We start from the raw sequence: 23,240 nt of genomic DNA, 5'->3' as shown, positions 1-23,240 counted from the left end.
GAGCAGTAATGAGACCAAAAACACTATTTCGAAGCAAAAATAAACCATCTCTGTGGGAAGAGAAGAGTGTCTCAGAGGTAGAGTTGAGAGCTGCAGAGAACTATTAAAAATCATTTACTAAGTTACACCAAAACCCAAAGACCTGGAGAGATCCAAGAGAGCAAGACAAACTAACCAGAGCCTGGGAAACCAGCAGTTAGCCTAATGGCTATGTCGCTGGACTCCCACGTAGTCGACCGCGGTTCGTGTCCTGGACCCGGTGGCTTAAAACTCACGCCCAGCGCGTGTGCGTGCGTGCCCAAGATCCCGAGAGGAGAATGGAGGAGAAGGGATTGCAGCGTGACCATCCCCCCGGGGGGTGATTTCTCGCTTTCTGTCTCTCTGTCTCTCTCTGTCTGGCGAGCGCACGCGCCCTACAGTGAAAATCTCTAAAAAAAAAAAAAAACAAAAAACTAACCAGAGCCTGGAGATGTCTAAGGAGCTTCTCTTTCAAGTCAGATGCTCAGCTTCCAATGACCTTTTCTTTTTAAATATATTTTTTAATTTCAATAAAGGCAGTTTTAGCTTTAATAAAACAAAATTTTAAAAAATGGTAAGAGCACTTGGCTTAAGACTTAAAGCCAGGTGAAAGTAAATTTTTGTATTAAAAAAAAGACTTAAAGCCAGGGGATCAGCAGTTAGCATAATGGCTATGTCGCTGGGCTCCCATGTAGTCGACCGCGGTTCACGTCCCAGACTCGGTGGCTTAAAACTCAGGCTGGGCACGTGTGCGTGCGTGCCCAAGATCCTGAGAGGAGAATGGAGGAGAAGGGATTGCGGTGTGGCCATCCCCCCTGGGGGGTGATTTCTCGCTTTCTGTCTCTCTGTCTGTCTCTGTTTGTCTGGCGAGCGTACACACCCTATGGCAAAAGCCTCTCAAAAAAAAAGACTTAAAGTCAGGAAATAGGTTAGGATTCTGTTCAAATAGTAGGTACATGGACCTGTCCACAACTCAAGAGAAGACAAAAATCCTTAACTCTGGAAAACAAAGCATAGAAGAAGATCAGTAATGTTTTAGTCAAAAGTCATGAAATTCTATTTCACCAGTTCAGACTCACGTACTTTATCTTCTGTTGTGATCCGATCTTTCCGTTTAAATTCTGGAAGATAATGTTCAACTCTAGACTTCTCCCTACCATTAAGCTGGTCATTTTCTTAGTTGTTTTTAAACTCTTATTTCTGTGTGTCTGACTTTAGTTTTCCTGATATAACACTCCCCTTAGAACTTCATGGAGAACTGGTCTGGTGTCAGTAAATTATTTCAGGTTTTGTTTATCTGAGAATGTTCTTGTCTTCTCTTCTGTGTGAAGGATAATCTTGCAAGATATAGTATTCTTGGTTGAAACTGTTTTTTTACTCAGCACTTTGAGTATATTTTCCCATTCTTTTCTTGCTTGCGTTGTTTCCTATGAAAGGTCTACTGTAAGCCTGTTTCTTGTTTTCTGTGTCTCTGTCTCTCTGGTGAGCACACTGCCCTATAGCAAAAATCTCTAAAAAAAAAAAAAAAGAAAAAAAGAAAAGAAAAGGAAAGGGAAAAAAAAGAAAGGAGTCCTTGACCAATGGAGACGGGGCAGTCCAGAGATACTTGGCAGCTTTAACCCTGGCTGCCTTTCAGTCTGATAAGAGGTTTTCAGAACTTGAAGAGCCAGTTTTAAAATGGAGATGAAGAGTTCTTTTTTTGTTGTTTTGATTTTTTAGAGAGAGATTTTTGCTATAGCGTATGTGCACTTGCTGGAGAGACAGAGACAGAAAGCAAGAAATCACACCCCTCCTGGAAGGGGGTTGGCCACACTACAATCCCTTCTCCAATCTTATCTCAGGGTCTTGGACATACATGCATACACACATACCCAGCGTGAGTTTTAAGCTGCTGGGTCCAAGACTTGAACCGCAGTCAACTACATGGGAGTCCAGCAACATAACCATTATGCCATCTTTGGGTCTCGAGGTGGAGAGTTTTAAATGAATCTCAAGTCTACTGTCCAGATCACCAGAATAAAAAGTACTGGGTAAGGAGAGTACAGACTTCCCAAATAGTGCGACTACACTGAGACATCCCAAACCTTCCCTTGACATTAGAGACTGGGCTAGAGACATTTTTGCCACCATAGTATAAATGACAAAAATTAGTAGTATGTCAACTGGGTTTCTGAGGAGTGTCAGAAGTTGATTATGCCCTTCCTAGCTAAATTGAGACACTTCTTTCAGAGCTGGAGGATCTGCATAAAGTCCGCACCTACTCAGGGAAGCATACAGGAGTGACAAAGTGTTGTCAGCCTAGGGAGACAGGTGGAGGCTAGTCAGATCCCACCTCTGCCACTACTGGGTGTGGCCTGGGCCCCTACATGGTTTGGGGTTCCTGGCAGATACAGAGGGCAATTGCTGCAGATGAGTGCACATCAAAACTCTGCTTATGCCTGTCTCTTTAGAAGCCACCTCCTCTGCACCTTGCCTCCCTGTATATGAATACTGACCTCAGAGGATGGTGGAGAGGATTAAATGAGATAATCCAAGGAAAGCTCTTGGAACAGAACACGGCAGGGACTCAACATTCTGTATTTTCTGCCTATTATTTATTTGCATGATTTTAATCCACTTAAATAACTCATTTAGTTATTTTACATTTAGTAATTATTCATACGGATAGTACATTTCTGCAACACAACTAATAGTTTATTACTCATCTTACCTATGACCATACATGAACACATACAATATATTATGTGAGGTTTTAAATAAATGCTTCCCAGTGATTTTATTTTAAACTCTTTTTTTCTTAATTATGAAAGTAACCTAAACTGATAGTAAAAATAATAACAGTAAATCAAATAATATGGAATTGTTTTACATGAAAAGTAAAAATTTCTCATCATCTAATACAATAATGTCTAATAACTATGAAATAGGCCATGATAAAAATATAATATACATGAGGAAATTTCATAAAGTTCATGGAAAGGGAAATTAAAATGCAAGTTTATTTTGGTGCAAAAATATTGAAATGTATGCTTAGTTTTTTTCATAATATCCATTTTCTTTTATTTTCAAAGAATTATTCTATTTAACATTATTAATTTTGTTATTTAAATTTAACCAGAGAGGGAGAAAGCAAGAGAGAGAAAGTGAGAAAAGAAACCACCAGGTCTGGGAATTGAACCACAGTTAACCATGTGGGAGTCCAGAGCCCTTAACCATCACCTGCTGGCTCCTTAATATGCATTTTCTATGAATGTTTTCAAGACTCCCTCACACTTCCAGATTCTTTTCTATTCTAGAATATTGTGTGGACTTAAGATATGACATTCAGAAGAACTGACCCTGTTAGTGTGAAATCCAGACCATTTCCCTAGTAAGCCACAAGAGTTCTTTGGAGTTTCTTCTTGCCAAGGGCACTCCTCAGGGATGCAGGGTCACAGGGCACATCAGTGGTACTCTCCATTAACCACATTTTTGTGCATGTGAAATTATGTTTGAAAACAAAAGTGTCTGGCCCCTTAGGACTGTGCAGAGGCTGCTGGATCCCACATGGCTGACTGCAGTTCAAATTCTGGCCACAGTGGCCTGAGAAACACTCTGGGCACATGCATGTGCCTGCTCAAAATCTTGACAGGATGGAGAAACGGAGGAAAGGGGATTGTAGCATGATCGTGCTGCATGGGGTGGGGTGCTTTTTCTCTCTTTCTGGTAAGTGCAAATACCTTCTCATAATAAATAAGCAAGAATAGAGAGGGTAAATACAAGGAACGGACATTCTAAAAATAGAGAACTCCCTCCTGTTTACATGTTTAAGAATCTCACAGTGGCTTTATCCATTCCACTTACCTCAGACATACTCCAGAGACTGTGAAAGAATCTTGAAGTGCCTAAGTCAGTCTGAGGACTGATTTCATCAAGACCTCGTGTTTGTTTTGTTTTGTTTTTTAGTTTGCTATAGGTGTGTGCTCACTAGAGAGAGGGGGGAAGAGAAAGAGAATGAAAAAATCACCCCCCACAGGGGATGGTCATGCTGCAATGCCTTCTCCATTCTCCTCTTGGGATTTGGACACACATGCACATGTGCCTGGTGTGATTTTCAAACCACTGGGTCTGGAACTCAAATCCATGCTCTTGGCCATGTGAGATCTATCCACCTTAACCTTCATGCTATCCGCCAGCCCAAGACTTAGTGTTTATGACTAATTTTCCTTTCTAGAGCAGACAAACAATTTAATTCTACAGACATTCATTGAACATCTCCCTCAGAATTGTCTCATGGCAAATCCTTTTCTTTTTCCATTCATTAGTAAAGTTTAGTTGTTAGTTAGGGTAGACTCTGTTTTGTCTTCCAGTCAGATACAGGAACATGGAAGAAAAAGATCTTGTTCTTCACCTAACAGATAGGAGCCCTGAAAGCACTATTTTCTTTCCTTTTTCTTTTTTTCATTTGTTTGTTTGCTATAGGGTGCATGGGCTTACTGGAGAGAGACAGAGAGAGAGAGAAAGGGAAAGTGAGAAGTTACCCTCCATTACAGCCATGCCACAATCCCTTCTCCTCCTGGGATTTGGGGCATGTCCACACATGCGCCCGGCATGATTTTCCAGCTGGCAGGGGAAGGGCCAGGACTTGAACCCCGCCGTCAGCCATGTAGGATCCAGCCACCTTAACTTCCATGCCTCTTGCTGGCCCACAATTATTCTATGATCTGTTTCTATATTAGTCCTATAACTCAAGTAACAGAATATACTTTAAAAAATGCCAAAGCCTATGTATACATGAGAGAGAGAGAGAGAAATCACACCTCACTGGAACCTGACCACACCAAAATCCTTTCTCCTCCAGGCCTCCATGCCATCAGGGTTCTGGGAATGAGCACACATGCCTGGCATGTTTTTCAAGCCACTAGGCTGGGATTCAAACCGTGGTCAGTCATGGAGGGTGTGGCTCCCTCTGCACAGCACTTAACCATTGTGTTAAAGGGGCCAACTCACGACATACTTTTAATTTATATAGTTACTTATTTATTCCATGAGCAAGAGAAACAAGGAGAAAGATGAGCACCTCCAACAAAGTCCCCATGCTGCAATTCCCCCACCAGCCTCAGCCAGCCCCAGACCATGGGCACACACATGCACCTGGCATAGACAGGGAGGTCCCAAAGGCAAATCTGGGACTATTTCTGGCATAGACAGGGAGGTCCCAAAGGCAAATATGATAATATTCTGTGTGGGTCCAGTTGTGTTACTGTTGGGCCACTGCCTGGCTCTCGATTGACTGTAAATAAATTCCCTATATTTAGTTAGAACCCCGGGAAAGCGTAAGTCAGGTGCCTGTATTTATTGTACGAATGAGGGCCAAGGAAAAGGTCATTTACCACAATGAAAATTTCTATTTCAAAGTAAATATCTAGCCTTATACCTATCAAAGAAGACACAATAACTCTTTGTAAGACAAAACTGACCACATTTTTTATATTTACCCCAATTAAAACTGTTCCATGTAGCAATTGTGCTCTTTAGAGTTATATAGAACCAACACTTAAAGGTGCTGGGGGGGAAATCTTATATGTTTAATACTAATAAATTTTTTTTTCCTAATATGTGAGCTTCTATTTTGAGCTAAAGGGATGTTACATTTTTGCGGTGGTATTGGTAATGCTCATACTACAAGCTACCACATAACTGCTCATCCATTCAAAATTTTAGGAAATTCTGTAACTAAAATACAACTTTTTACATTTCTTTTTTTAAGTTTTTGCCATAGAGTATGTGCACTCGCTGGAGAGAGACAGAGAAAGATAGGAAGAGTGAGAAATCACCCCCGAGAGGATTGCCGTACCACAATCCCTTCTCCTCCATTCTCCTTTTAGGATCCTGGGCACACATGCAAACAAAAGCCCAGCATAAGCCTTAAGCCACCAGGTTCAGGACTTGAACTGTGGTCAGCCATATGGGAGTCTAACAACCCAACCACCATGCCACCCACTGGCCTCTGCTAAAATATAGCTTTATTGGTGGCATGATGGTTGAGGGTGCTAGACTCCTACGTGGCCAACTGTGGCTAGAGTCTTGGATGTGGCAGCTTGCTTTCTCACTTTCTCTCTCTCTCTCTCTCACACATGCATGCCCTATAGAAAATTAAAATAATAATAATTAATAAAGTCAAATATATTTATATATAGCTTTATTTATTGTCTAATAAACAACCAGTATCTATGCAGAATAATCTCTAGTAATCATGAAATGCATGCAACTTTAAATAATTCTTATGTTTAATTACTGTTGAATATTCTTCATATTCGAGATTTGAACATAATATTAAAATATTATTTTATCAGCTAAAATTTACATAACAGCATAGAAATAATGGTACTTGTTAGATTGATTTTGTTTTATCATTTATTTATTTATCATATTAAGTTTTTGGTTTTTTTATTTTTGTTTTTGTTTTTGCTATAGGGCGTGTGCACTCGCCAGAAAGACAGAGAGAGACAGAAAGCAAGAAATCATCCCCCAGGGAGATGGACCACACCGCAATCCCTTCTCCTCCATTCTCTTCTCGGGATCTTGGGCACACACCCACATGTGCCCAGCGTGAGTTTAAGCCACTGGGTCCAGGACTTAAACCACGGTTGGCTACATAGGAGTACAGCGACATAGCCATTATGCTAATTGCTGGTCCCTATCGTATTAGGTTTTCACCATAGGGGGCACATACTAAGTAGAGAGACAGAGAGAGGCAATGAGAGGGAAAGTGAGAAATCACCTCCCAAAGGGGTGATTGCCATGCCCCAACCCTTCTCCTCCATTTTCCTCCTGGGAAATTGGGCATGCACACACACCAAGCTTGACTTTCTAGTCTCTGGGTCCAAGACTTAAACATAGTTAGCCATATGAGAGTCTAGCACCTTAACCACCATACTGCTTGCTGACCTTGAGATTTATTTTATTTTTATAATCTAGGCTGGGCAACCTTTTCATGAGCTTTTAAATAATATTCAAAAACCAGACTGCATGATTGATATTCTTGTCCATATTTTTCAGAACACGTGGTCACTTAGGATCCTCTGACATGGACTTTCATGTGGTTATTATTTAACAAGTTTTTTATTGAGTACCCACTATTTAACAAGTTTTTATTGAATACCTACCATGTGCCAGGCAATATGAGATAATGAGATTAGCTGGTAAACCCAAAGTCCTAGTTTGTTAACAGTTTTTAGGTAAGAAAATAAAAAAGCTTACAGAAAGCATTTTTCATAAAAAAGAAACGAAAATGTTAGAAACTTGAAATAAGATAAGACTGACAAAATGTTAAAATATAGATACAGCTGAAACCAAAACTGACTTAGGCAACTTCCCCATTATCAACTCTCTGGTGGATGCTTACAACACATTTAAAGGTGAAACAATGAAGATCACTGGGGGAGGAAACATCTTCAGTTTTCTGTGCATTTACAGTAAATGTCTTAATTTCAGTCATTGGTGTGAACTATGACACTAAGATAAGATAAAGTTCGGTTCTTCAACAAGGCTGTGAAGTATAATAACCTGCATTGAACTCCAGCTCTGAGCGAATTCGAATAACACTACCCATGTCAAGAGGTGCTTACCCACAGTGCCTGACTTACAATGAATGAATTCTCAACAAACACTGGAGTTTTCTTGGATAAAACTCATGTGTTTATTCATGTTAGTAAACATATACACTCTACCCATACATTAACAGGACAATTTGTAAGTGATAGTTACTTACTTTTTACTTATTACTTTCACCAAGTCCAAGACTCGAACTGCAGTCAGCCATGTGAGAGTCCAGTGCCTTAAACTAGACTATCTGCTGGTCCCTTTTCTATGTTTATCTCTGTGAAAATGTGTCATGACTTTTCCAACAGCCCAGTAGCTACATTGATTAATATATCTGCTCTTATGTGCTCATTGTTTAATATTCCACCCACAAAACATATTTGTATTTTTCAAATTTTATTTATTCATCTGTTTTTGAGAAAGAGAGATAGGCAGGCATTCTACATGGGGTCTGTCACATGGCAGTGCACCCTCCAGCCCTCCAGCCAGTCAGGATTACAGGCACACCCAGCATGTTTCAGGGTGGCCCAGGATCTAAACCCAGGTCTTCTGTGTGGTTCCAGCCTTGCACAGCAGCGCACTACCCATGCACCACTGCGGGTGGCCCATATCTGCATTCTTAAAGAGGCCTACTGTATCTGGGGTAAAATGAAAAATTGAAAACAACTTTTGCTCCTTTCTAAAACCTCACTAAATCAACTTTCATAGGCCAAGTAGGATTAAAAAAAAAAAAAAATAGGAGACGAGAGGACAGTGACACAATTTTGAAAGTTACAAAGCAAAGAGACAAGTGATAACTGGTCTAGCAGGTTTAAGAAAGGCCATGCAGTAGAAAGGGCCAAGAACAACCTATGTTATACCATAAAATAAACACTAAAAGGCTGATGAACAAGAGTTAAAGACCGAGTACCTATGGGGCAGGGGGTGATAGTAGGATAACAATAAATTGAGTTTAGTTAGTGTTTTGTTTTGTTTTGTTTTGTTTTGTTTTGTTTTGTTTTATTAAGTGAGAACAGCCTACCCTGTCCTACCCTGGCAGGGAACTGAACTCTGATTAGTGTAAAAGAGAATCTGTAGTGGGCTAGAGGTGCCCAGCTAAAAACAGGAGGATTAAGTGAGCATTTCTATATGAAATGTTGGACTTCCACCCCTCTTCCTTCACCTCCTTTCCAGCACTCTGATCTACATTCTACAGACAGCAAAATAAGATCCTTTCCCATAAGTTAGAAAGAACGAAAGAAAAAAGAGGCAAAACAAAACAAAAGAACAAAGTGAAGTTAAGTAATTAGAGGTTCAGTCCTTTACCTTCAAATTATAAATAATAAGAATTTAAGAGACAGGACATCCCCTAAACTTACAGAAAGGGGAGAGAGAGAAGGAGAAATAATCACAAAGCATTTGGAGTCAAAATGCCTTTAGACATATTAACACTGGGAAATAAAAAAATAATAAAATAAAATAGGGAACCAGCAGTTAGCGTAATGGCTATGTCGCTGGACTCCCACGTAGTCGACCGCGGTTCGTGTCCCGGACCCGGTGGCTTAAAACTCACGCCGGGCGCGTGTGCGTGCGTGCCCAAGATCCCGAGTGGAGAATGGAGGAGAAGGGATTGTGGTGTGACCATCCCCCCTGGGGGGTGATTTCTCGCTTTCTGTCTCTATGTCACTCTCTGTCTGTCCGGCGAGCGCACGCGCCCTACAGTGAAAATCTCTCCAAAAAAAAAAAGTAGAACAATACCTTTAAACCTCTGAGGAAAATGTATTTCCAAACCAGAGTTCTGTGCCCGGCCAAGCTATAGATCAAGTGGGCAAGTAGAATAATGATGTTTTCAGATACATAAATTCTCAAGATATTTTTACTTCTCGTGTTCTTTCTCAGAAAGAGTCTTGGGAATTTATTCCAACAAAATAAGAAGGAAAGCACAAAAGATGCGAAACTATAATGAGTATAGAATCCTGAGATCCAACAGAGAGAAAGGCCAGGTGTCTGAGAATGATGGCGGAGGGCCACCTGTGGGTATGACTGGAAAGACCGGCTCTCTAGAGTAGGTGAGTAGCTGCAGGAGAGATTCCTTTAGAAAGATGAAACAGAGAATTCCTAAAGGGTCAAGCTTTCATGAGAGGACATTTAGACTATTTGGGGGTTAATAGATTATAAATATAAGTAAAACTAAGCTAACAACAACAACCAAAAAAAGAGACCATTCATTTCCAAGAAAATAAAGCACAGTTATGGGAAAATATTGTTCAACCATGATTAAAATTTTCATAATCATAAAAATATAATCACTGAATATTGATCTAACTTAAATTATAAGACAGTTGTATTGAGGGATGGGAGGACCAGAAAGGAAGCAAGTCTGTGGGGAAAAGGATGAAAACGTGATAAATCATCCTCTTTCACATCGAGGAGGCAGCAGAAAAACACCAAAAGTAAATAATCAAGAAAGAGTAATAGAAGTGTGTTCGTTAGAGATAGGAACACAATATCAAGAGAAAAAAAAGGTTTGAGAAGTTGCTTTTGTTGAGACAGAAACAAGAGATAAATGGAGTGACTTTTTTTTTCATTTGCTGTAGGGTGCATGTGCTCACTAGAGAGAGACAGAGAGAGACAGTGAGAGTGAAAGTGAGAAATCACCTCCCCCCCCAGAGGTTATGTTCACACCAGTCCCTTCTCCATTCTCCCTTGGGATTTTGTGTATACATGCACATGCACCTGGTGGGTTTTTGAGTCACCATAACCACCAGCCACCTGGCTGGCCCAGGAACGACTCTTTATTAGACATTTATTTATTATTTTTTCTATAACTAATTGACTTATGTATGTAAAAGTTAGATAAGATATTAAGATGGGAGGGGGGCAGCAAGGGGCATAGTGGTTAAGGCACTGGACTCCCACAAGGCCAACCACAGTTTGGGTCCCAGACATGGCGCTTGAAAATCACACCAGGCATGAGTGTATGCATGCCCAACCTATCATAATAATTTAAGAAATGATAATTTTGTAAATACTTACCCAAAAAAAAGACAAATGGATATGAAAATATTGAGAAATAGGCTGATTATACATATATATATAATGTTAGTATATGAAGATGCAGGCATCAGAAAATCATCTGGAAGGAAAAAATTTAAGCTTGTATAGTTGACTAGCATAAATTTGATTCTCTCTAATCTGTACCAAAGGTCCTATAATACCCTTTAGAGACATCAAAGAATTAAAAATTCAAAATCAGTAACAGAAACCCAGGAATGTGGCACAGGGGGTTCATATCCCAAGGCCTCCCCAGATACTCTGTGATTCAGGCTGACTGAGGCTGGAGGAGGATCAAGGTACCAAGACCCTGTGAGAGGTGGACCTCTCTTTCTTTTTCATGGAAAAAATAAATCAATAAAGTGTAAAAGAAACAAGATGTCACAATTCCTGCTATCAACAAAGTTCACAACTTGAGGGGAGAAATAAGCAAGTACAAAAATGATAAAAGAGTAAGAACTGGTCAGAAAAAGAAAAAGGACCCAGCATGAGCAGCTAAGCCAAGCAAAGGTTACAAAATGCAAGCCCAACTTCTGGCCCCTCTTCTTGAAAGTGAGCAGAAGCCAGCAGGTGGAGTGGTGGTTTAGGCACTGGACTCCCACATGGCTGACCATGGTTTGAGTCCCAGACCTGGCAGCTTGTTTTCTCACTTTCCTTCTTTCTCTCTCTCTCTCTATGGGAACACACATGCAAATTTAAAATAATAATAATAAGTAAGATTAAATAAATAATTTTAAAGAAAAGAAAGAGAGATGCAAAGATGAAAATCAGTTAGTGACCTTTAAGTAAATGTAGTTTACCTATGCTCTTCTACAACAAACCCCAGTGGCAAATCTATCAAACACCTTCTTCAACCGGAATATTCAGTCTTAAAATTAATGTTTAAAAAGTTGTGCTATAAGTTCATAATTTTCAGACCTTTAGGTTTAGTTTCTTCCTCTCTGTGAGACTATGCTAATACGTATGTCTATGTTATATGTCTGTGTCTTGGTTTTTAATAAAAAGGTTTAAAAAGTAAACAAAAATACATGATTTTTAAAATATAAAAAAGCTTATAGAATAAGAATATAAACAAAGAAATTATTTATATATAGCCATACAATCTATGTGTTTACATTTTAAGCTACTATTACAGGAGTCAAAATGTTCTGAAAAGTTAAAAAACTTATAAAGTAAAAGCATTAGAGTAAGCTAAGGTTAATTTAGTATTGAAAAAAAGTTCAAAGTAAATTTAGCGTACCTTAAGTATAGTATTAACGAAGTCTATGGTAGTATACAGTAATGTCTCAGGCCTTCAGATTCACTCCATACTCACTAACCCACTCAGAGCCCCTTCCATTTCCGCAGGCTCTATTATGGTAAGTGCCCTATCTGGGTGTCCCATTTCATACCTTGATAACCATATTTGTACTGTGCATGTTCTGTTTATATCACAAATACTCTCTGTCGTGTTACAATCGCCTACAGGTTTCAGCACAGGAGCACACAGAACAGGCTGGAGCCTAGGAACACCAGGCTCTACCATGTAGGCTCTGCCATGGAGCCTCAGTGTCCAGTAGACCATCTCCTGGACATTTGTGCACACCCTGTGATGCTCACACAACAATACAATCATCTAGTGATGCATTTCTCAGAACGTATCCCCAGTCATAAGCAATGCATGACTGTCTATTCAGGGTTCAATACTATCTGACATTTCAGGCTTCCACTGAGGGTCTGTGGACATATTCTCACAGGATAAAAGGAGATGCTGTTTTCTATTATTAATTGTTTATCTTCTCTGCTTATCGATAAGCTCCATGGGCCCAGAGATGCTACCTATTGTTTTTGCAATATACTGCAGAGCAAAACCTCAATCATTTTTTTTTCTTTCTTTCTTTCTTTCTTTTTTTTTTTTTTTTTTTTAAGTTTGCTATAGGGAGGGTGTGCTCACTGGGAGGATAGGGAGAGAGAGAAAGGGAGGGAGAGAGAGAAAGTGTGAAATAACCCACCAGGGAGGATGACTATGCCACAATCCCTTCTCCTCCATTCTCCTCTTAGGATTTTGGGCATGCACACACATGTGTCCAGTATGTTTTTTTTTTTTTTTTTTCAAGCTACTCAAAGTGGGCTCTTGGCCAGGTGGAATCAAACCATCTTAACCAGCATGCCACCTGGCTGGCCCTAAATAATTGTTGACTAAATGTGATCAACAAACGGTTATTTTTTCCTTCATTTTGATGAAGCTAACTAGGTCTCTTATAGATAAAGAGGACAAAGACAGTCATTTCCAGTTGTCACAGGCTGGCAGGGAGGTTACTCACGGCATTCTGAGGAGACTTTGAGAGCTCAGTGGAGCCTGCCAAACTCAGCCTGGGGGAGGAAGAGGGAAGGCTTCCTAGAGAAGATGGTGTCTGAGGTGATCCTACAGGGCTTAACAGGAGTTGGCTAGCTGGGTAGGAAGAAAGAGAAAGAACCTGGGCAGAGATGACCTGAGCAAAGGCACAGAGCGTAGAAGGTGTAAGAATGACACCAATTTGGGATTGCAGGAGTGAATTAAGCACATCAAAATGTCCCAGAAATGTAACCGTTTATTCTTTCTTTCTCTTTCTTTCCTCTTTCTTTCTTTTTCTTCTTTCTTTCTCTCTCCCCTCCTTCTTTCCTCCCTCCCTCCCTCCCCCATAACTGCAATTCCTTCTCTGTATTCCTCTCAGGACTTCCGTCATGCACACACACACACACCCAGCATGTTTTTCAAGTCCCCTGGTCTAGGATTCAAACTGCTCAGTCGGCCATGTGAGATCCAGACATCTTAATCTCTATGCCACCTGCTGGCCCTGTATCAGATTGTTCTTTAGGTGACTAAGATCTCCTGCAATGACTTACCTCCAATCAGAAGGCTTGAAAATACTTTTTCCTTTCCAGAAAAATTACTGCCTACCTCACTGAATGGAATACTATGTATGAATGTTTAACTTCCTGCTGGCATTCTCTGCCTCATCATATTAGATGGCCGTTAAAGTTTAAAGCAGTGCCTCAAAGCTCGATCTGGCATAAGTTTTCCTAGAACCTTCATATTCTCCTAGAAGGTTTATGATTCTTCACCTTTATCTATGACTATTCGAGGAATGTTTGGCATCTCTTACCTTGCTATCTAAGACAGCGAAAGGCCAAGCTAAAGGCATCTCTCTCCCACTCTTCAGCAGTCTTGGTGGGAAGCCAGCCAAGCAAGGAATCTGGGCCAGGTTCTCTGTTGGCCACATCAGGAATTTAAGTGACAACAAGCAAAGATGCTGATGACACCACGCGTGTTGCGACTCAGGCTCAGGATAAAGGTTTAGGCCATGGTTCTCTAACCATAGCAGGTACCAAAATCACCTGGGGCAAATGTGCCAGGAATGTTGATCCATGGACTGCATGTAGCTTCTGTCTAGTGCATCTGGAATGCAGCCCTGCACCTCTCTCTCTCTCTCTCTCAGCTCTTGTTATTTTGGAATTTCCTAGGTAATTTTGATGCTTATAATCCACAGGCTAGGCAATGAGATTCATGGGACTGGTTTGGGATTTTACCAGGGCTTAGGAAAGAGAGATAGGTAGATAGGGAGTAGGGCGAGGGGGGCAGAGCAGAGGGGAAGAGAGAAAGAGAAACTTTAACCTACTACCACAAAATTATAACATTTACCAGTGTTAAAACCTAGACTGATAGGAAGGACTATGTATGTTATGCTTTGTCCTGGGTTGGTTTGCTTGTTTTGTTTGTTTGTGTGGCCATAGGGCACATGCACTCACCAGAGAGACAGAGAGAGGGAAAAGTGAGAAATCTCCCCTCAGAGGGGATGGCCACATTGCAATCCCTTTTCCTCCATTCTCCTCCCAGGATTTTGGCCGTGTATACACACACACTTAGAGTGATTTCAAGCTGTCACATCCAGGTCTTGAGCTGTAATTGGCCATGTGGGAATCCAGATCCTTAACCACCATGCCACCTACTTGCCCCTGTCCTGGTTTTTTTTTTTAGTCACATGTGCCAGCATTTAGTCCTGTTCACCAGGCACCATTACTGCACTCGTCACAGTCTACCCTCCCTGTTCTTCTGCTCCCAGTCCTCCTAGAATTAAGGTTACTTAATCTTCCTGCTGTCTGGTCAGTTATTCTAACTCTGTAAAGGCCTAGGACAGAATGCCAGCCTTCTGGGTTCTACTCTGCAGGGCAATGGTCTGGATCAGAGTGGCACAAGCAAGGCCATTGCTGAAGAAAACACATCCTCGAACACACATGTCCTGGTGATGTGGTATCTAGGTCTCCTCCAAGAATAAGGCCCTCATCCCCCAGCTGCTGGAAAGGTTGGCTGCCATAGCTCACATCTGGGAATTGCCCTCGACTAGGGAGGGAACTTGTTATCCTCAAGATTATGCTTTCTGCCTGCTGTAGTCCACAGCCAGTGACTAGCTGATATGGGGGTACAAAGGCATAGCACAGCCCCTTGCCTCAGGGTGATTCTGAAGGCCACCCCAGCTCCAGAGCTCCTCACTGGTGAGGCTGCTGTTGGGTGTGCTCTGCAGCTCTGTTTCCTCCTCTGTGCAGCCCTGCTTCCCTAGTTCCCTACGAGTGTTGTCCCCAGAGCACTTCCCAGCAAACCTCCCGTTGGCAAGTCTCTGAGTCTCCTAGCCTATTTCCTGGGAATGGACCTAAGACCTGGAACCTGCTCCTTTCAGTCAAATACTGACAGCAAAACGTGGCAGGCCTCTGTAATCATGGGCGGCTGCTTAATCTCTCTTTATCTATTCCTTTTCTATAAAATGTATTAGAAAGTCACCTGGTAGTAGAGTAGAAAAGAGCTAAGCATTGGAAGTCAGATCCCACATTACCAACCGTGGTTTGGATACTGGTCCTGGTAGTTCAAGAAACATGCCAGGTACATGTGTGTTTGTACCCAAAATCCTGAGGGGAAGGAGAAATGGAGGAGACGGGATCATGACGTGACCATGCCTCACTGGGGGCTCCCCCTCTCTATCTCTTTCTCTCTCTTTCTGGCGAGCACACATGCCCTCTGGCAATGAAAAGAAAATATAATACAGGCAACAGCAGCAATAGCGATACTTATTATTTCTGTTTTTCCATGCTATTATGAGAATTAAAACAGTAGTATATACAAGACTTGTTTTGGGAAGAATAAGGAGCTGTGTAATACTGTCAGCTCCACATCATTAAATGTTAGCTTACCATGCAGTCAGGAGGACAGAGGGAAGGAAGAGGAGAGAAATGTAGAAATGCTATAGAATTTGGCTACGCACATGTCCTATTCTATGTCAAAACAACAGCTTTGTATCACTAATCAACACAATAGAGTGGATAAGAAGAAAATCTGAAATAAAACCATGAGAAGAGAAGTGCATTGCTGCAATTCTGAAACTGAAACAGAAGACTAACAAACACTTGTTCACTCTCAGTTTCATATTGAAGATAGCAAAGAGGAATTTCCACTATTCTGAAAAGCTGAAATGTACATTATTACCCAATAAATGATACAAGGAGTAAAGGAATGGCCACGCTGCCATCATTTCTCCTCCATTCTCCTCGCAGGATCTTGGTCACGCACACACACGCTCCTGGCATTGAGTTTAAGCGAACCAGTCCAGGACTCGAACCACGGTCGACTACATGGGAGTCCAGTGACATAGCCATTACGCTGTTGGTCCCAAGAATGTCATTTTTTTCCTGTCATCTTTGAACAGAGAACAAGCAAAACAATTGGGTATACGAAATGGGACATACTTTTTTTTTACTTTTTTAAAAATTGCCAGCAGGCTGTGCTCTCACCAGAGACAGACAGACAGAGGGAGAGGAGGAAGTACTCCCCACGGGGTGTAGTCATGCTGCAATACTTTCTCCTCCATTTCTTTCTCAAATCCCTGTTTAGATTTGGGGCACACATACATATGTGCCCAGCATGTTTCTCATTCTGTTGAGTACAGGACTTGACCCACATGGTTGGCCATGTAGGACCCAGCCACCTTGATCACCATGCCATGGGCTGGCCCACACAATAGGATAGACTTTTTCCAGAGACTTAATGTTTTCTGGACTATGTTGACACTTAATCTACTGAAAAGAGCAAAACACAAATTAAGTAAAAAACACATCTAACTAGCTCAAAGAGGGTTGAGAATGAGCAATTTTAAGATTCTGCTTCATGCTAAGAATTGCCACAGTATTGAGACTTATAAAGAACTTGAATGAGGTGCACAAATAGTGTCTGATACCACAGACTCGAAGGCGTGGCCACAAATGACTTACGCTGACAGGTGGTTTTCAGTATCAGCCTAAGTCGCAGAATGGTTAGAAATGGGAGGAGTTTAGAGATGACCTAACAGAGCCGCCAGCATTAGAGATACACTGCTCTCAGAGAAACCACAGTCACATTGAGGAGTCAAGACAGGCCCATGTGAAACATTAACCAAAGCTTGTCCCTTTCTTGTTATTTGAGTGCTGAATGAATTACAGATGGGCACATGGGAATTCAGGTCAAGGGATAAATCTGTGGGCTAAATCACCCTCGAAGGCCTCTTGTTGCTATACGATGGGTGACTATACATATCTTGATTTTCCAATAAAGTGCAAGAAATGCCCAGTGAAATATTTAATTCATGCATGGGGAAAAACATTCTAAAATTTCAAGTTTTGCACATTGGAACAGAGCTTCAAACTTTGAGTTTGCTGACTCAGTTTGGGTACATTAATTCAGTGTTTCTAATCCTTAATGGTCTAAAGTAGAGGTTCTTGAGGAAAAGATAACCAGACCCTGAGCTGGAAAAAAAAAATCAAGTTAGTAATCCAAGTCAGGGTAGGTTGAGTCATCAAATAATGAGAATAGTGATGAGGTGGCAGATTTTGACAGGGGTGTGTATGGAGGTGAAGAGAGAGGGTTGTTGGTCAAAATAGCTTTGTCAGCACTGAAGGAATCTACCTGGATGCCCCAAAGAAAAAGCAGACTCAGAACCCAATATACTTGAATCACTTTAGCCAGGCAAAATCAAGAGGACAAGGGACATAGCAGGGGCAGGCTCACTTAGTAAGATTCTGGAAGTTGGAAGCAGAGGAGTTAGATAAGGCACCAGCTTCAGGGTGAAAACAGAACAAAATGGGCCCTGGAAGGCAGATCACAAGCCAGAATGTAAGATCTGGAGTTACACACCTGCCTGCATCCACCATTTGACCCTGCTCTAGAGATTAATATCTTCCCAGGCGGACTTTCTGCTTTCCTCTGGAAGGTCTTAACAGCAAAACGTCAAGAGCATCTAAGAAACATGAAGGGCCGAACATACACTGCATGCAAAGGAAGGGTGGTAATCAAGGCAGCTCTGCAGACACTGTGAGTCTCCATTAAAAATGCTTAAATTACAGGCTGAGAGATGGCATGGTAGTTAAGGCACTGGAGTTCCTCCTGGCAGACCACAGTTCAAGTCCTGGACCTGGTGGCTTGCTCTTTCACGCTTTCTTTGTCTCCCTCTGCTCAAATGTAATAATAACCATAATAGCAAATGAAGTTAAATAAATAATTCTTTAAAAAAAAAAGACTGTTTAAATTCCCAGGAGAAAATGTCTAGTTATTGTGAGTTTATGCCTAGATCAGTCAAGTCTCTCTTGGAGTGAAGGCAGAGCAAGGGATGCCATGTAACACAATAGGGTCATGGGGGTCCACTTTATGTATTAGAGCTATTCCTGGGCAAGGAAGGATCCTTGGGAATAGAAGAGTGCTCCAAAGTGAGTTGATCACAATGTCCAAAGCAGCATTCATTCATTGAGACAGCATATTATAGCAGAATGATTTACAACACAAGCTCGGGGTGGATGTTTGTAATTAGTTCCTGGCTTTGTCAATTACTTTCTTCACCTGTCCAAATAGTTAATTAGAGCACCTATCGGCGAGGGCTGCAGTGATTATATTAATTCATGTAATGAGTCTAGGATAGTATCAGGCACATAATAAGCACTCAATACATTTTAGCTATTCATTTGATGAGCACTGATTATGCACTAAGTACTCTGTAAACTTCTCATCATCCTTTAGCCTAAACCCATTCCGCCATTCAGTAAGACATTCAAGGTTTTCAAGCCTTGATCCACTCCAGTCTCAGCCAGCCCATATAATAGACATTCACATGTGTGTCTGACCTGAACCCAGGGCCTTTCTCGTGGAGGCTCAGTTGTATTACTGCTGCACCACACTTGGCCCCGTTGACAGGATATTCCTGTCCTAATTATTAACTAGAAATGTGGGCCAGGGGCCAGCAGGTGGTGTAGTGGTTAAATCACTGGACTCCCACAGGGTTGACTGCAGTTCGAGTCCTGGACCTGGTGGCTTGACTCACATCAGGCATATGTGTGTGCATGCCTAGAAACTAGGAGGGGGAGGAGGAGAAGGGATTGTGACATGGGTATCCGCCCTTTGAGGGTGATTTCTCACTTTTCCTCTCACCGTCTCTCTCAGTGGGGAACAAGGACACAAGAGCCCTATGACAAAAACCTTAAACAAACAACAAAAAAGGGAAATGTAGGTCCAGCCTGGCGATGAGACCCAGCCTGGTGGCCCACTAAATAACAAACTGAACTGCAGTCTGGAAGCTCCTCAGAGTGGGATCCCCGGGTTGGCCTGATAATAAACCAGTCATGCCCAAGAGCTTGATGAGTGAGGAGGGAAGGGGAATCTTGGCATGATGAGACTCTCTTTCTCTCTTGCTTTTTCTCATTCATGTGCTCTTCATCATGAATAAAATAAACTTTTTTTAAGATATAGAAGCATTCTTAAACTTCCTGCTCTTCCTCGCTGCCCACTTCTAAATATAGGGTACCGCGTATTAAATGACTGTCAACTCCTTCCCTCTTTCATTCCTCACTGTTCCTGCCTCAGTCAAACCTTTGATTCTCATCCCCAGTATTCCAGTGAAACCTACCATGTCTCCCTAATGCCAATGTCACTCTCATCTAATCTATTTTTAACTTTTTCTTGATACCACGTTGTTAAAAATAAACAAAAAACAAAACCACATATCTAACAGTATCACTGGTTTGTCCATAAGCCCCTACAGGGTTAACACACAGCTCCTATGCAGCACACGGGCCTTGGTGACCTGAGGCCTCAGCTTCCAGCCCTCGCTGCTGCCCGCACTGAACAAGCTGGAATTCCCAGACCAAGCAATGCTGTTTCACTTCTCTATACGTGCTGTTCCTTCTGCTGGGTCACCCACTCCACCTTCTGCCTGACAACTCCTCCTCCTACACTAAATTTCATTATTTAAACACTTCCCAACACTTAAATGAGTTAAGCCAGTGCACTGCTGGGAGTACAATGACGACCAACACACTCAGTCCTGTCTTTCCCATAGAATATGTAACTGAAGCTCTTGAGGGAGAAATAAGGCAGGAAAATAGAGGTGAAGTCTCAAAGCTAGCATTGTTTCCATTACTAGTTGGCTATCTTAGAGCATTGGGGAAATTTCACATATTCTGGCACCAAGTCCAAAAGCAGATTTCAATCTCAGTGGTAAAGGGTAACACAGTGGGTCTGTGTATAATGCAAAGTCAAGAGATGGATTTGAACTGTAAAAGCAATGATCAGAAAGTTGCTTCCGGGGACCAGCAATTAGCGTAATGGCTGTGTCGCTGGACTCCCATGTAGTCGGCGGTTCGCGTCCCGGACCCAGTGGCTTAAACTCATGCCGAGCGCATGTGCGTGCGTGCCCAAGATCCCGAGAGGAGAACAGAGGAGAAGGGATTGTGGTGTGGCCATCCCCCCTGGGGGGGTGATTTCTCGCTTTCTGTCTCTATGTCTCTGTCTGTCTGGCGAGCGCACGCGCCCTATAGCGAAAACCTCTCAAAAAAAAAAAAAAAAGACTGAAAAAAAAAGAAAGTTGCTTCCATGTGGAGCTATAAAGTTATAAACCAATAATTAGTCAGTTTTAAAAAGTGCCTATCAGAAAGTTCCTGCAACTGTCTAGGGGTAATAATAGAGCAGGTGCATGCCCTCCTCAGGTCAGCAGCAGTAGCATGCCATCTCTGCTATCCAGGAGACCAAAGAGAAAGTCAGGATTTGGTTCTAGGTTCGACTAATAGACACTGGTTGCATGCCTCAATCCTGGCAACCTAAAGTCTTGGAGGTGGTGTCAGATCTTGGTATGAGATCTGTTGAAAGTATTTGTCTTTCAAGAAATAAGTTAACTTTTAAAAAGCCATGCCTTTCTAGTGCATATATTTTTAAATCATGCATTGAGTGGTTAATAGGCTACCTACAAAGACAAGCAGGTGACTAAACCCAAAACCTTCCAGCCATGACCAAGACCATTCCAAACCTTTGATTTGCATAAGCATGTCATGTTGGAATAGAGTCTCTACTCTCTTCTAGCACTCGTCTCAGTAAATTAGATTTTCTAGTGTATGTGTCGACCTTCCTTGCAGGTTTTTTGTTTTTTGGATTTTGTTTGTTTGTTTTGTGGGGGTTTTTTTGGTGTGCGTGTGTGTGTGTGAGAGAGAGAGAGAGAGAGATTTTTACTATAGGGAGCATGCATTTGCCAGAGAGACAGAAAGAGAGAAAGCAAGAAATCACCCCCAAGGGGGATGGCTATGCTACAATCCCTTCTCCTCCTGGGATTTTGGGCACATACACACATGTGCCCAGCATGAGTTTCAAGCCACCAGGTCCCAGACTCAAACTGCAGCGGACCACGTGGGGGTCCAGAGCCTTAACCACTCTGTCACTTGCTGCCATCCTGCCTCCCTCCCTCATACCATCTTTAAGGTCCTTGTCATCAATATCTCATCTTTTCCATGATTGTACAGCCAGGGTTCAGGGAAGAAACTGGCCCAGAGAAAGCGTCTGGTGACTGTTGCCTGGAAGCTGACCTCAGCTCAGCTCCAATAGCGATATCCCCTCTTCTGCTATTTGTTGAGAGAGGGGACCATCCCTTTCTTTATTTCTTTTCTATCTATCTTTTCTATTTGCCAGAGGGCATGTTCACTCAACGGAGACAGAGACAGAGAGACAGAGAGAGAAAGAAGGTAGCCCTCCCTCCCTCTCCCCCCCCCCCATGGAGCATGGTCTTGTGGCAATCCCTTCTCCTCCATTTCTCCTTTCTTTTGTAATTCTGGGCACGCACACACATGCCTGGCTTGATTCTCAAGCTGCACATCTGAGACTGGAACTGTATTGTCAGCCATGTGTGACCCAGTCACCATCACCACCCACCCACAGGCTGGCTCAGGGCAGTCCCCTCTTTGGAGCTGCTCCCCAACTACAAGGGGACCTGGCAACCTAAACCACCTTCTTCAAAATACGGCATGTGGTTTTAGCACTAACTTAGTAAAAACAAACTGGCCCAACTATTTTGATTTCAGAGACTGGCTTAGAGTCACCATGTACAATGACATAGGTCTACCGTACAGTGAAAATAAAAGCAAAGGGGTGATTGAAGAATGCAGTTAATTGTCTCGTGGGCTTCTGTGGCAAAGCACATGATCTTGGTGGTTATCTCAGATCGGCCTAGTGACCCTAGCTGGTATGTTGTACCACCAGGCCCTTTGGGAAACTGAAAACTTGAATTGTTACTTCCTACACCGCTGGCCCAGTTTAGCAGCACACGCACTTCCAACGATAGTCTTATTTGATACACAGAGCAAACCTCCCTTTTCAGAAGTTCATTAACAAAGTCTCACAATTAAGAGAGCGGCCCTGTGACTCATTTTTGGATACCCGTGTGGAAATAACAACTCCTCCCTCTGCTGAGAAACGGCTGAAACAAGCGCGTGAGAAGCACAGGAAGTCAGACAGACCTCAGCTGGTGTCCACGGAGTCGAGAAACCCAGAGAATTCCCAGTCGCGCGCACAGCGTGGTTCTCGTAGACCCTGCCACTATTTCTCCTATCCCCAGTCTTCCAAAATAAGTCTTATGTGGGCTTGGGAGGAACTACAACTTCTCTTGCCTTATCAATTTCTCTGCATTTCCTGGCTCCTGAGTCATATTGTCCAGTTCAAGTCAAGAAGTACCCATTCTGTTTTTTTTTTTTTTAAAGTTCACCCTAACAGGAAGTGAAGGGATGATTAAATTAAAATAAAAGCTTTCACTAATTGTAAACAAACAAAAACCCTACAGTTTTCCACTTAAAACAAATATAGTCTTAGGAAGATACTTTATAAAGCTCCCTACCAACAGGTGTCAGTGAAATAATTCCCGTGAAGCACTAATTCTCAGACCCTCGCCCTCTGAAATTAAAAGATGATGCTAATAGGTCCGCTCCATCAGAGAACCCCAAAGCCTGGTTCCCTAAGGTGACTAGAGGCGGCCTGAGGACCTGGGTCAGGTGCGGACGCCGGAGGGAGCGGCCCCCCCCGCCGGTCTCCGCGCACAGCCCAGCCGGGGCTCCCTGCCTCCTGGAGCAGCCAGGGAGAGACACGGAGCCCCAAGGAGAGAGAAACGAACCAGGACCGGCAACGACGGTGCGTTCCGAGAAGTCCTGCCGGGCGCCGTCCGGGCGCTGCGCTCCGCGATGAGCACCGGGACCTGCGGCGCGACTCCCGGCTCCCGCGCCTCCGACGGCCCAGGCTGCGCTCCTCCACCGCCGCCCGCGCTCCG

General features: G+C 42.5%; 1 protein-coding gene across 4 annotated transcripts in view; it reads right to left on the bottom strand.

Moving 5' to 3' along the window:
• The window catches only part of STX11 (syntaxin 11), a 51,294-nt gene that overhangs the window by 16,875 nt on the left and 11,179 nt on the right, over positions 1–23,240 (bottom strand). Inside the window, exon 1 of one of the 4 annotated variants that reach the window (XM_006161919.2) lies at positions 23,088–23,234. The exons of 1 other annotated variant lie outside the window; for it this stretch is intronic. The gene's annotated coding sequence lies outside the window, so the exon portion shown is untranslated. Of the gene's footprint in view, positions 1–22,440; positions 22,972–23,087; positions 23,235–23,240 lie in introns of those variants that run through there. 2 more of the 4 variants (XM_006161920.2, XM_027765693.1) reach the window with 2 other exon arrangements.

This window comes from Tupaia chinensis, unplaced genomic scaffold (genome assembly GCF_000334495.1).
Source record: "Tupaia chinensis unplaced genomic scaffold, TupChi_1.0 Scaffold139457_1, whole genome shotgun sequence".
Taxonomy (NCBI): Eukaryota; Metazoa; Chordata; class Mammalia; order Scandentia; family Tupaiidae; genus Tupaia; species Tupaia belangeri.
This window is presented reverse-complemented; position numbering and strand designations above follow the sequence as displayed.